Source organism: Pseudochaenichthys georgianus, chromosome 7 (genome assembly GCF_902827115.2).
Source record: "Pseudochaenichthys georgianus chromosome 7, fPseGeo1.2, whole genome shotgun sequence".
In the NCBI taxonomy this organism is placed as follows: domain Eukaryota; kingdom Metazoa; phylum Chordata; class Actinopteri; order Perciformes; family Channichthyidae; genus Pseudochaenichthys; species Pseudochaenichthys georgianus.
In genome coordinates this window covers 11,190,293-11,202,811 of record NC_047509.1, presented here as the reverse complement: position 1 = coordinate 11,202,811, position 12,519 = coordinate 11,190,293, and the positions used below count along the sequence as shown (strand labels likewise).

General features: G+C 45.2%; 1 long non-coding RNA gene across 1 annotated transcript; it reads left to right on the top strand.

The window, feature by feature from the left end:
• The first annotated feature begins 389 nt into the window (after window positions 1-389).
• LOC139434175 (uncharacterized) lies at window positions 390-8,757 on the top strand. Its single transcript, XR_011643590.1, has 2 exons — window positions 390-821; window positions 1,397-8,757. It is a non-coding gene; the product is annotated as an uncharacterized lncRNA (long non-coding RNA).
• The last annotated feature ends 3,762 nt before the right edge of the window (window positions 8,758-12,519 follow it).

Sequence of the window (12,519 nt, the reverse complement as noted above, 5' to 3'; positions counted from 1 at the left end):
CATCAAAAGTTGAACAATGTTCAACTTTTGCATGGGAGCCTGCCTGCAGACCTCCACTCTCAGGACACCTCCACTGTCAGTACAGGAAGTGACGATTTTGACGCGTTTTTTTCCCGCCCACCGAAGGACTCGTTTGATGGAAGTTTTCAAATCACAATGGAGACTCATCACGGAGGTGATGAGTCCGACCACCGTGCACTTTGGGTCGGCCTTGGTCAAGCCCTTTTGACCCCCCAGCCTGGTTCTCGTAAAAGTTTTTCGCTCAAATGACACCATGGAGGAATGTAACGGGAGTTGCATTCCTCCATGGTGTCATGGGGACTCATTGGCTATTTCACCCGGTTTCTACCGGGGACATTGCCCGGTCTCGGGTGTCCCCCCACGGACTGTGTGAACCCAGATTGTTCTCTTTCCCACTCCTTTTCTATATAACCTTTGCTTTTCCATTGTTCTGCGCACTCTCGCGCAGACTATTTTATACTCTGTGCGACTTGTGACATATTTATATTATTGTATCGTGTATTTGAAGCTTCAAATAAATAACCAAAAGACAGCTTTGCTTGATTCACCATTTATTTGTATTGTTCATTTGACTTGTACTCTCCAGCTGTGTTTGGGCCCTAGATTTCCATAACAAATGGCGTTGTCGGCAGGATCTCTGTAAGTTAGATTGTGAACCACTCCGGACGCTGGTGGTCGCTCCAGGATCTTTGGATTTTCCTCTACCTCGACAGAAACCGTACGAGACGAGAGGACCAGCGCCGGGGTGGAACCGATTGACTTCACGAGATCCAACGAACTCAAAGGGCTTTCAATACTCGGTGAGATGTGCAAAGTCTAAATTGTTTAAAGTTAAACGTAATTAAAACTCCATGACATCAGGAGAGGGACTGCTCGAAAACAGAGATATTTGGCATATCTAGCATCGACGGATGAAAAATAGTGTTTTGGTGACACGGAGTGTTTTGGTGACACTTTAAAAGACTTTGCTATGGGGGCAAAGCAGGCGAGGGGGTATGTACAGCCTCCTGAGGGTCCGATAGTTGATGTCATGCGAGCAAAATATGGTGAAGAAAGTCTGTCTAAATTAAATATATGGACGGAAATGTTCGGATTTCCTAAGGGAGGTTCTTTGAGTAAATTAAAAATCAAAAACCTAAGGGATAAATTACAAGAGTGTGAAGATGGAATGAAGAAGAAGAGTACAATTAAAGTAAAAGACTTAGAGAAACTGGACACCCATAGAAAGTGTTTATAATACTGGGGAGTAAAAAAAAGGCAGTTGGCCTTGGGGATTAAATAAAATATTAAGGTTGAAAATGAATGTGAAGAAAAGAAATACATTATTTCCAAAAGACATGTAAACCCCAGACATCCCTGTGTCCTTCCATTGCAGGCCTGAATGACCTCTCCTCGACTGGGTATCCCTTCCCTCCTCCGGCGTACAACCCTGGCAATCTGGTTGGAACACCTCAACCACCTCCACTACAAGCCCCAGCCATGCAGTCAGCGTCAACTCCAAGCTCGACAACAGCGGGATAAACAAACCCGATGCCCTAGGAGACCAAGCAGGTGTTTGGGAAACAAACCTCAGTAATGCCTTTCTCAACGGACTCACAGACACAGCGCAAGCTAAACAAAATGCTGGCCGCTCACAATACCGAGGGAGAGGCAGAGGAGGTTTTCAGAGGCAGAGGACAAGAAGCAAGACGTTCATTTGAAGAAAGATGTTTCCAAGTGTGGAAGTGTTGAACATTGGATTATGGGACTGCTCACAGAACACTGGAGTGGAGGCAGAGGGGGACAGCAAGGAAGGGGCCCAATCGAGCGAGATGGAAATTCAGCCAGCAGCATCAAACCAGGGAAGTGACACACACACACACACACGCATCATACATGCTATTGAGAAATTAGAAGAATTAGAGGACATGTCTGTGGTTAAAAAGGGTACATATTTGAAATATGACAGTGAATGTTTGCATTAAGAAATGTCCCACACATTTTTGGTTGATTCTGGGGCTACACATTCTGTGGTAAAAAAAAAAGGGGCAGATTTGCCTGAATGCAAATTTAGTGATAGATTTATTCATGTGCTGGGTTTATGAAAAGGAGAAGTTTCTGTACCACTTCAGAGTGGAGATAACGGTGTTGACAGTAATCCATTTCCCACATCAGTAAAAAACAGTTATTTTATCATCTGTCTGCCCAATACATTTACTGGGCAGAGATCTGGTTCTCCGGTTCGGCTTGGACCTCATTTTTCCACAAATGAGGGTCTTAAAGTCCAACAGCCATCTCCTACGATGGTTCAAAAAAGTGTCATTTGATGATAAAGAACTGGTGAATGTGTATCAATGGGCTGCTGACATATCCTGATTTTCAGGAGTTGTTGCATTTGACTGGTCAACGTGGTTTTCCACCTGCTGTGTGGAAACTTCTCATTTTGCATTGTACTGCTAACGTGGTTGAAAGATCCGTGTAAATGCTATGATGAGAGTTTTACTGTTAGAATGTGTGAATGATGAGCTCATGTTTAAAAATGTATTGGAATTCGCTGGGTAGCACTATCTCTGTTAGACTCACACACACACAAGACACAACCAGCTGTGTCAAATCCCAGGGGCGGTCCACACATTTCACTAGCCAGGGGGCCCCACTGATAGATAGAGGGATTTGGGTCCAATCGTTAAAGATTGGGAGTCAGTCACTGATTAGGCACCTACACACACAGAATATGTCATGTACTCTATGTCACGTGACGTGTATCAAAGGAAAATGTGCACGAACGTAGCCGTTCTGCGCACATTGCTGTTGGTTGAGGATAAGGTAATTCTCATATCTCTGAGCTTCCTGCCGCGCTTTCAGATGTGCCATACTCACTCTGGGCAGCTCACAGATATGACGTAGGGTTAATGTCCACGTTCACGTACCGTACCCATTTGAACGTGAAGCTGTTGATGACCAGTGTTTACCTCTCTGCTTAAACAAGGGGTCATTATTCCGTGTAACGATTCCAGTGTTTCCTGTCAAAAAGATCAGAGACAAACCTCCTGACGAGTGGAGATTTGTCCAGGATTTACGATGTAAATGCAGCTGTGCATGCACGCTCGTCCGGAATTCTTATCTGATTATTTCCCAAGTTCCAGCCTCTGCAACATATTTACTGCCATAGATGTCTCAAATGCATTTTTCAGTGTTCCGGTACACAAAGACAGTCAATTTTTGTTCACATTTGAATATAATGGTAAACCTTACACATTCACACGTTTGTGTTAAGACTAAATGTTAAAAAAGTCACTAAGCGACAGATGATGTCATTCTTGCGTATGTGTTCATAACACACGGCTGTTGTTATGCTTGCTGTGACGTTACATTAGTCCGTTCTCTGCTTGTAATTATGCCGTTACAAGCTTCAAAGTTGAATTTATCATCTGAATTTGCCGAAACAAGTTTAATATTCTGAAAGCCAATACTTTGAAGATGTATAAGTGAGGTGTCTTGAGTAGTCAAAATTACCTACAAATCATTGTACACACGTGTACATATTATTCTATTTTTATGCAGCTCTGTGTGATTTTGTAGCTACAATTCAGACTAATATACTACCAGAAGTGGAATAAGTACTCAGATATTGTACTTGAGTAAAAGTAGAAGTACCAGAGTGTTACAGTAACAGTCCTGCATTCAAAATGTTCTTCAAGTAAAAGTAGAAAAGTATTATCAGAATATAGTGAAAGTAAAGACAGTAAAAGTAGTCGTTGTGCAGATTGGTCCATTTCAGAATAATATATATGATATGTTTTATAATGATTGATCATGAAAGTGTTCTCAAAGCTGGTGAAAGTGCAGCTAGTCTGAAGTACTTTGTAGACTGCAGGGTAGCTTGTGGATTCACTCCAGGTGGAACTAAAGTCTGATTTAACACTTGATTATATTTCACATCATTCATCCACATCTGTGAAGTAACTAAAGGTATTACATACATGTAGTGAAGGAAAAGTACACCATGTACCTATGACTTATGTTCACTTCCAACCTAAAAGTACCTCAAAAATAGTAATCAATAATGTATTGAAAAGTTATTTGCTGATTGGTTTTTATATCGGCTCAGCCAGGTTATATGGGAGGCCCAGTCTACGTACACTCTAACAACAAATGCCTTGGCTTAACAAAGAAAATCAAGGCAATAGGTTGCATCGATGGTTATTGAGTTAAGACAACTTCTATTGAAATGTTGTTAAAGCAACAAAGTTATTTGAGAAAGGGGAGAAGGCTTTTCCTCTACAATCAGAGGTGTTTTCAATTACCACTCACTTAATAATTGGTAGCATAAACACAAGTTTTTAAGTTGATTACTCCAAAGTTCCAACTTGTTTTACCGTATTATTTAAATATAATCTTAAATTGTATGTACTTAATTACCACATGTTGAACATGAACACATGTTTTTAAGTTGACAACCATTTATAAATTAAGTTGCTCCAAATAATATTGTATTCAATAGGGTTTTCCTTTTAGCTTTTTCATGTTTTTGCCTTTAAAGAAAGAAATTAATTGATTCCACAACAAAAATATTAGGCAATTCATTTTTTTTGAACTGCAGGTGTTTATTTCAACACATGATGTTTCAAAAGGAGAGACTTCATTTAGTTTGAATATTGCCTGAAGACGGTTGACGTACTTTCCATTGTGTGCACACCTAGACCGGACTTAACAGACAGACAGGTTTTTATTGTTTGGACTTAAAAGACGTTCCTCTGACCAACGCTGACCTCATTTTGTATGTTGATGGGTCTGCCTCTCGCGACCAAGGGGGCACTAATTTATTTGTTTTTTTTTTGTTGTTGTTTTGTTGTTGTTTTTTTCCTGTTGTTTCAGATTCTGCTGTTCTCCGTTCTGGACCGCTTCCATGTCACCTCTCAGCACAGGCAGCAGAGCTCATCGCACTAACTGAAGCCTGCACGTTTGCAGAAGGCAAAACCGTGACTATTTACACTGACTCACGATATGCTTTCGGGGTAGTACACGATTTTGGGGCTATTTGGAAGTGTAGACAATTTCTGAAATCTGATGGCAAACCAGTACTTAACCATGCACTGGTTGCAGGCTTACTAGACGCCATTCTGCTCCCATCTGAGGTTGCAGTCTGTAAATGTGTCGCACACGCAAGCAGTACAGACCCAGTTTCCCTAGGAAATGCGTCTGCTGACTCAGCCGCAAAGGCAGCTGCCCTGATGATTCTCGCACCTCACGCACACTCATTTGTTAAAATCCCTGTCTCCTCCTTTACTGACAAAATGTCATCACTGACTTCCATGCAGCAGCTAGCTACGCCAGTTGAGAAGGCTCAATGGAAGGCTGCTGGGGCTGTTTTTGGGTTGGCCCAAATTCCAATCCATGTCTTCCCAGACATTTTTTCCCTCATTTCGCTAAGTTGACACATGGGTGGGATCATGTGTCAAAAGGGGGGATGTTAGAGTCTATAAATCAGGAGTGGTTCACAAGGGGGTTCACAGTAACAGCTCAAAAGCACTGTGAAGCATGCTAATCTGCATCATGCAAAATTCTGGTAGACCAGTAAAGGTTACAGGACCCGGAGCACATCCACCTCCCACCAGGCCATTTGAGCACCTAATGCTGGATTTCATTGAGCTTAGCCCATCAGAGGGGAAGAAGCACTGCTTAGTGGTGGTCGACATGTGGTCCAAATGGGTTGAAGCTTTCCCAGTAAAAGCACAGACAGCAAATGCTGTGGCAAAGGCACTACTGAGGGAAATCATTCCTAGATGGGGACTACCAGACAAAATTTCTAGTGACAACGGTTCACATTTTGCTAATGAGGCCATTACGCAGATAGGAGAATACATGGGCATGGACATCAGAAAGCATTGTGCTTATCACCCACAGAGTGGGGGTGGGGTGGAAAGAGAGAACGGCACAATCAAAAACAAACTAGCAAAATGCTGTGCAGACACAGGTCTGTCATGGACACAAGCTCTGCCCATTGTGCTGATGTACATGAGGATGCGGAAAAGAACACGGAGTCAACTCAGCCCATTTGAAATCCTTTTTGGGGCACCTCCACAGATTGGACTCAAGGCTCCAGGATTTCCTCTTCCCTCCACAACTTTGTGTGAGGATGCTATGTTGTCATATTGTGTTAACCTATCATCCACTTTAGCGACTGCCACTGGTCCGCTTCACCGCCTTCAACCGGGCGACCGGGCTGGTCAAGGATTTCCGGAGAAAGAGCTGGAAATCCAATCGTTGGCAAGGTCCCTACCAGGTGCTTCTCGTCACCCAGACAGCGGTCAAGGTCGCCGAGAGAGCTACATGGGTCCACGCCAGCCACTGCAAGGTCGTGGTCACAGGAAAGGAGAAACGATAGAAACAGATGACAACAAGTGACATGTCCAAGTCACCAACAGATGACAACAAGTGACGTGTCCGAGTCACCAACAGATGACAACAAGTGACGTGTCCTAGTCACCACCAGCACCACACTTGCACTACATACACCAAAACACACTACACACAAGGTGTCACGAGCGAGTGCCAGCTGAGCGGTTCCATATGCTCTCTGGTTCCTCGTTTGTGTTATCAGTGTGTGAAGTCTGACGGTCCGTGTCACGAAATCGACCGAGAGAATACACTCACACACTCCATGGAACATTTCCCCCTCGTGATGAGGGCTCGCCTGGAGAGACGACAACGCAACCGTGAGCAATGTGAATACTGCTGGAGAGCCTGGACAATCATAGAATGGTTCCTCTGCATACTTGCCATGATAGTTGTGTTAGGACTAGTCCTATATTTTATGTATCCATTTCAGCATACAGCATGTCAGCCAAAATCGAGGTATCTAAGAGGTACATGGGGAAAGCAGGGCGAACCACATTTATTTTATTTTGTTGTCTGTATGTATGTATCCGGCGCCGACCCGTGTGGCACATTTTACATAGACATCGCGCCCAAAACTCAGACCCGGAAAAAGCGTAAGCAACCTTTGACGCCACTGTTGACATCCATAGGTACATCTACATTTAATCTATACATAGGCGACCATAGCAACATTGATGTGGGTCAGACCAGTAATGGGATCACCGGTAACGTCTGGTGGCACACTCTGAGATCATTCTTGCAGGCCGCAGGACAACATGGGTCATGTTATGCATGCACCCTTTTCCCCCAGGACTCATCAATGTCCGTGCCAGTTCGTCCTCGCTCTCTGACCCAGGTTGAACACCTCTGTGCGTTTATGGCTCTGACAAAGCCCATCAAGGGTGAAGACAGCGTAACCGAGTGGCGTTATGCTAGGCAGCTTCCCCCACCATGCAGCAATCGGTCTGACTCCTCTTTGCGTGCATCCACGCTTGACACCACATACGCAAAGTACCAACCCGTCAGCCATGTGCACCCCAGTCATTTGAGAGGGATGAAACACAACCTCTGCATCCAGAGAGGTTACCACAAAACGTCTTTTACACCACCTTATTTTTTCCTAGGCACTACTACTGGTTGTACTCGCATCCTACGGAACACATGCGGTGACGGTGCTTACAACATTTCGTATTGTCACATATCTGGTGCCCCTGAGAGAATCCTTTCTAACGTAGCATTCCCTGATGTTAAACATATGTCCCTCCAACTGGCGTGGCCCAGTGATGCTGGGTTTAGCGCGCCACAAGATTACTTTTCAATACTTTTTACTTCAATTACTTCGCCTCAAAGGGTGGCCTGTGTCATGTGATCGGTGACTCCTGTTGCACTTACATTCCAGACGCCACCAAGAACATCACTGACACCGTGCGGCATCTTAACAACCTGTTAGCTGACATGAAAGCTGATGACATATCCAACGCAGGGGGCTGGGACTGGTGGGCCTGGCTTACATCAGGCGGGTGGAAAGCATGGCTGGCTAGTATAGTTACACCCCTGGCGATCATTTTTGGCCTATTAATCAGTTGTACCTGTTTGATTATCCCAATACTGAAGAAGTGCGTTTCCAGCATGGTGTCCTCAGCTTTCGTTCAATATACTACTATTCCATTACAAGACAATCCTTTGCGCCACAGTGAGATAGATCAGCTAGAATCAGAAGAGTCTGATTCCGATTCATCAATATAATCATGTGTGTATCTCCTCTTTTATGCTTACATTATATTGGAGTCTGTCCTCCACAAAAACAGCCAGTTTTCTATGATATATTTGTGATGTGTTTACTTAAACCAGCGATGGAGTGTATTCATTGATGTGTTATATCAGTCTATCCTATCATTTGTTTTTTTCTATTGATCAAGTATGATCAAAAGGGGGGAATGTAGTGGGAATTTTTATTATTATCATCCTTATTATTATCCTTATTATGTCTTTCATATGTTTAAACCAAATGCTTCTTATTTCCTCTTGTTGTGCTTTTACCATTATTATTCTATTATATTCTCTTATGAGTTTCCCAGTCTCTGCAAGGCCACAGCTGTTTCAGCAGACTGGGAGACTCATACACAGTCAGACACATCACGAACTTCCCTGCTCTGAGAACCGTTATGCTATCTACTCAAGGCCACTGGGTGTCTCATCAACAATCTGACTGTGTGAACCCAGATTGTTCTCTTTCCCACTCCTTTTCTATATAACCTTTGCTTTTCCATTGTTCTGCGCACTCTCGCGCAGACTATTTTATACTCTGTGCGACTTGTGACATATTTATATTATTGTATCGTGTATTTGAAGCTTCAAATAAATAACCAAAAGACAGCTTTGCTTGATTCACCATTTATTTGTATTGTTCATTTGACTTGTACTCTCCAGCTGTGTTTGGGCCCTAGATTTCCATAACACCCCCCACACTCATCCATGTATTAACGGATTTTGACATTTTTTGTTGCATTTTTATCCTCTCCTCTCACTGATCGAATGGCAAACGCGACCCACTGTCGGAGGGCCTCCGCGCCGGCCGATATGAAGCGTGACCAAGACGCACCGTCCAGGGGTCCCACGGGTCCCGCAGCGGGGTGGAGGTTCCCAGCTGGAACTTCCCCACCTCCGAAAGAGAGAAGCTTACCTTGACACCTGCAGGCTTACGGCCCGTCTACACTACAGGCATCAAAAAATCTTGAAGCTGGGCGTGTCTGAGGCTTGGCGATTTCTCGCGCTCAAGGCAACCAACAACCAATCAAAAAAAAAAAAAAAGGTTAAAAAGGTTCGCATGAACTAATTTTAGTACCGGCTCTTTTTGGTGTGAACGCGATCATGAACTAAGTTCGCATGAACCTTTGTGGGAAAAGTACCGCAGTGTGAACGCGCCTATACTGTATAGCACACACAAATAGAGATGTCAGCATGTTAGCGTTGTCACTGTTAGAAGTTAGAAGGATGGCATCACCATTTCGATGTTGATTTATTGTCCTGCCTCTGTATCAACCTCCATTCTGTGTCCATGTAAAACAAATCATATCATTTCATATCATATCATCGATATAAAAGGATCACAGCTTGGAAATGGCTATCTTCACCCTCTGTAAGGATCGGAAATATGGAAGTTGAAAGCAACACATGCACAAACACCTGGCCATAATGCTTTCTGATTAATCTTAGAAACAGTTTGACGCTCCAGGAACACTGAAATGTGAATTGTTACATGAAACAGATTGTCAATGTGGAAGGGATTGATCTGATAAAGCTTGGCCGTGGATGGTGGAACAGCTTTTTCCCTCCTCCAAAACACTCACTGCTGTATTTCATACAATACTCACAGGGAGGCCAGAGACAAAGCAACAACGATCTCACTATTTTCACCCTCTCTGCCAACAATGTGTCACGATTTTGTAAGGGCTACAATGCTGAAAAGAACCAGTTATAAACCTCATTTTGTTACATATTTATTTCAAAGTTAAATAAAGCTACTCACGTTGCCTGCCTGTAGACCAAATGAACTGAAGCACTAACAATGATGAATTGTGAAAGCAATTCCTAATCTTCTCCTTCTGTAAGTATTGGGGAATCTTATGTTGTGCGATGTTTGCGCCGGAGCCGCTTCATCCAAACAGCACTCCGGTTAGAGAGTTCACACGGAGACAAGGAATACAGTCTTTGGACTTTAATTAGCTTGAATGCTTCTTACAACAGCTATAGCAGTATTGAATCATGAATGAATGTAGAATGATTGCATCATTTATTCTTCACTGACGCACATGGTAAACAAACCGCTCGAGGACCCGCAGCTGCCCACTCCAGCTGTCCCCAAATGTGCCCGACCAAAAAACACAAATGATACAACGCAGACTAAAGAAAACAAGGGGAATTTACAACAGCCGCCCCCAGAGTAGCATAGCTATTATGTAAAACAGAATAAATTCCCTAAGGTGTAGCGGAAGTCGTTGGATCAGCATCGTCGTCCGATAAAGCGGGTAGCTGCACAAGGCGTGCCACGGGTCGCAGGTACGTCCTGTCCCCGACTTGAACCTCAGCCGACCGGATGCATCCATCAGCACTGGCCTTCAGCTTGACGACCTTCCCCACTGGCCAGTGGGCACGTGGAAGCTGAGGATCAACTATCATCACGACAGTACCTTGAAGAAGACCATCAGTGTGCTGCCGCCACTTCTGGCGGACTTGAAGGGATGGCAAGTAGCTTCTGATGAACTGCACCCAGAAGTGGTCAACCATCATTTGACAATGACGCCACCGCCTCTTGCTGAGGGTGTCTGTAGCGTATGATACTTGTTGAAGGGAGGCATCCCGCCGCCCCATCAGCAACATGCTTGGCGTCACAGGATCTGCGAGGTCTGATGACACATAGCCTAAGGGTTTGGCATTTAAGATACCTTCCACCTCAACTAACAAGGTAAGGAGGACTTCTCCCTGGAGAGACTGAGTGCCGATCACCATTTGTAGAGCCTTCTTGACTGATTGTATCTCGCGCTCCCCCGCACCACCAAAGTGGGGAGATGCTGGAGGGTTAAAGCGAAACTTGATCTGTTTCTTGGCCAGTTCCTCTTGCAGTTGGGGCATCATTCCAGCAAACGCCTCCTCAAGCTCCCTAGCTGCTCCCCGGAAGTTTGTCCCCTGATCTGAGAGAATCTCGAAGGGGGTGCCGCCCCGAGCGATGAATCGCCTCAAGGCAAAGAGGAAAGCATCTGCATCGATGCTATTAAGCAGATCTAGGTGGACACAGCGAGTGGTGAGACATTTAACGATGACTCCCCACCATTTTTCACTGCACCGCCCTACCTTGACGGTATACAGCCCAAAACAGTCGACCCCAGTAGAGAAGAATGGAGGCTTGAGGAGCCGCAGACGGGCAGAGGGCAAGTCGGCCATAATCGGTATCACTGGCTTCCCTTTCCACTTCCTGCATCCAGTGCAAGTCCTCTGATGATGCTTGATGGCCTGTCTTCCACGCAGGACCCAGTACTGGCGCCTAGTCTCAGCAAAGACCCTGTCGGCCCTGGATGGAGCAAGCGCTCGTCCATGTCCTTAATGAGGAGTTTTGTGACTACATGACTGGGATCGAGAACAATGGGGTGAATTTCCATATCACAGGAAGTCTCCAGGTGGCGAAATCTTCCTCCGACGCGGATCAGACCCATTGCAGGATCAATCTCCGGTGAAAGCATACTGAGCTTACTGCCAGGTTTTACTGGTTTTCCAGCCTTAAGACACTCAATCTCCTCTTGGAAGCATTCTGCTTGGCTGCGCTGCAACAGGAGGCTTTCAGCGTCACGCAGGTCAGACTGAGGCAAGGAAAGGTCAGATGTCGCCCCGTGAAGTAACAGCTTGGTGGCCTCGACCAAGTCTGTCCATGTGTCAAACTGTGTGACATCTGGTGTTGGAGGTACTGAACTGGTTCGTGTTAGGTCGCAGAAGGTAGCTCGTTTGTGCTCGTCAGTATCTTCGGGCTCTGTGGGGGCAGGAAGCGACGGCCATTGGTCAGACAGGCCACGTAGGAATATTGGACCTTGAATCCACCGATTTGGTGCCGCCAGCTCAGCTACTGTCTTGCCACGGGTGAGGTCATCGGCTGGATTATTGGCTGTGTCAACATACCGCCAGGTGTGCTCGGCTGTCAATTCCTGGATCTCAGATACCCTGGTTCCCACGAAGACTTTGAACCTACATGACTGTGACGTCAGCCAAGTCAGGACTGTGGTGGAATCAGTCCAAAGATAGGTCTGGGTGATGTTTAAGGTGAGCTCTCGATGGAGGAGAGAGGATAGCTGAGCTCCTGTCAACGCTGCACAGAGTTCCAACCTTGGCATCGACTGCTGGCGCTTCGGGGCTACCCTAGACCTTGCCATGACAAATGACACATGGACTTTGTCACCAACCTTCGTTGCGAGGTAAGCTACAGAACAGTGGCGAGCCGTGACTTTTATACCTAGGCCCTCTGACCCCCCCCCCCCACTTCCCTCGAAAAAAAAGAAGAGTTATTACGTCACAGCGTATACTTCAGCGGAATATCAAAACAGCGGCCCGGGGTGCAAAACGCATCAATGACAGCGACCCTCTACCACACAG